The sequence below is a fragment of the Delphinapterus leucas genome, chromosome 9, assembly GCF_059928025.1.
Source record: "Delphinapterus leucas isolate spDelLeu-1000000601 "Yukka" chromosome 9, BTC_Dleu_Yukka2, whole genome shotgun sequence".
Taxonomy (NCBI): Eukaryota; Metazoa; Chordata; class Mammalia; order Artiodactyla; family Monodontidae; genus Delphinapterus; species Delphinapterus leucas.
In genome coordinates, this window is record NC_143137.1 from 52755387 (window position 1) to 52757895 (window position 2509).

General features: G+C 38.9%; 1 non-coding gene across 1 annotated transcript; it reads left to right on the forward strand.

The window, feature by feature from the left end:
* The first annotated feature begins 374 nt into the window (after positions 1-374).
* LOC115801761 (U6 spliceosomal RNA) lies at positions 375-485 on the forward strand. The gene has a single exon (XR_004022098.2). It is a non-coding gene; the product is annotated as a U6 spliceosomal RNA (small nuclear RNA).
* The last annotated feature ends 2024 nt before the right edge of the window (positions 486-2509 follow it).

Sequence of the window (2509 nt, forward strand, 5' to 3'; positions counted from 1 at the left end):
ACCATTGGACCCATCTTGGCCTCTTTGCATTAGTGCCTCTTCATCAGGGACACAGAAAACCTGTGAAAATCATTCCCAACCTAAACTTTGATTTCTCTCAGGGGATCGTTTGAGCCATAGCTCTGGTTGCTCCACCCAAGGGCCACCATATGTTCAGGCTTGGAGTAGCCATGCAAGAATGATAAAGCATGCAATTTGTCCTCTCCTCTGATGTTTTTAGAATATGTCTGTAGCTGCAGTCAGATGCTTCCAGTGACCATTTGCCTGGTGATATCTATAGATAACCTATAACTTTGCTCTTTTGTGGGGAGAAATCAAAGCAGCATTGATATCAGCCACCTGAAAATTAAAAAAACAAAACAAAATATTAATTAGTGCTTGCTTTGAAAGCACATATACTAAAATTGGAACAGTACAGACAGAAAAGACTAGTGTGGCCCCTGTACAAGGATGATATGCAAATTTGTGAAGCGTTCCCTATTTTTATCGACAGATGATTGGCTTAAGACGTGGTATACATATACAATGGACTATTACTCAGCCATAGAAAAGAATGGCATATTGCCACTTGCAGCAACACGGATAGACCTAGAGAGTATTATATTTAGTGATGTAAGTCAGACAAAGACAAATATTATATGATATCACTTATATGTGGGATCTCAAAAATAATACAAATGAATCTATATACAAAACAGAAACACACAAACATAGAAAACAAACTTGTGGTTACCAAAGGGGAGAGGGAGGGGAGGGGTAAATGAGGAGTATGGGATTAACAAAGTACTATACATAAAATAGCTAAGCAAAAAGGACTTACTGTGTAGCACAGGGAACTGTATTAAATATCGTGTAATAACCTCTAATGGAAAAGGATCTGAAAAAAAATAACTGAATAGCTTTGCTGTATACCTGAAACTAACATAATATTGTAAATCAACCCTACTTCAATTTTAAAAAACCCCACTAATTAATGAACTAGCATCGTGAATATATGCAGCCTAGAGCCCTAGTCAAGACAATCACTGGAAAACCTAAAACTGGTCATGTGACCCAAGAGTCGGTCAAGAGTGCTATATATCAGGGCTTTTTGCTTCAGTATTCCACACTGGCAGGCTCACGTATGATATGGCCACAATCCATGAGTCACATTCCATGAGGGCCTCTCGTTCAGTAGCCTGAAACACGGAGCTAAACATAGAGAATTCTTTAGAAAATGTTTCCAAAGTGAGAGGGAAAAAATGAGAATACTGACATTTCTCTCTCTTTACCTTTATTTCCGTCTTCTGCCTCACTCTCCCACAGTCCTCCGGGATCATAAAGCTTTGGTTATTCTTTTACTTCCTCTGTGTCAGCTCCTCCTTCTTTCTATTCCAGTTTCAGGGTTAAACTTGAGGACGGACAGTATGGGAAAAAAGTCCATCGTAAAATCTAGCCATTGATGTTGTAAGTGGTGCAAAAGAGTCCTTAATTTCTTTTTCTCTTCCAAAAGTTTGGTTTTAAGCAGAATATATTGCTTAAAAATTATATTTTGAATATTAGTGGTTAAATAATAACCCTCTTTTCCCCTCTCTTTACAATGCTTTGTAATAGCCCTAATCCTCTCTCTGTCACCTGTCTTTTCTTAGACTTTGGACTTATTTAAGGTCCCATCAAGGTTTAAGCAATCTACAGTTCCATATTACTTCCCTATGCTCTCTTAGCAAATTGACACAATTTTGGTGACTTAAAACAACACGCAATTATTATTTCTTAGTTCTGTAGATCCCAAATCAGGGTGAGCTCAACTGGGTGCTCTGCTCAGGGTTTCACAAAGTGTCAGCACTGCTGGACCCTTACCTAGAGGCTCTGGGAAAGAATCTGCTTCCAAGCTCATTCAGGTCGGTGGCAGAATCCAGTTCCTTGTGGCTGTATGACTTAAGCCTCTGTTCTTGCAGCCTGTTGGTCAGGAACTGCTCTCAGCATATAAAGGCCGCTCTCAGGTCCTTATCTTGTGGCCCCATCTATCTCAGTAATCGATAAATTCTCTAACTCTGTCTTCTGCTACCAGTCGGAGAAAACCTCTCTGTCTTGTAATGGCACATGGGATCGTTTTAGACTCAGCTGGGTAATCTCCTTTTTCATTAACTCAAAGTCATCTGCTTAGTAACTTTAATTACGTCTCCAAATTCCCTTTTACCACGTAAGGTAACATAATCAAATGTGTGGTATCTCATCGTATTCACAGTCCCAGGGATTAGGGAACAGAATCTTGGTGGGTCATTTTTAGAATTCTGCCCAAAACAGTTCCTCATTTTAAATCAGAAAACTGAACCGTGGGGCTTGTATAACTCTATTGTTTACAGTAGCCTTAAGAGTGCTTCTCAGAGTTCATAGAAGCTGTGATAAGATTATTCCGGGGATGAAATAATATTTATACTTTTTAAACTTCTATTGTGAAAACAATGATAATGTTTTTTGTTGGTGTTGTTGTAGAGGCCACATGATTTATTAAAAGAAGATGGCACAA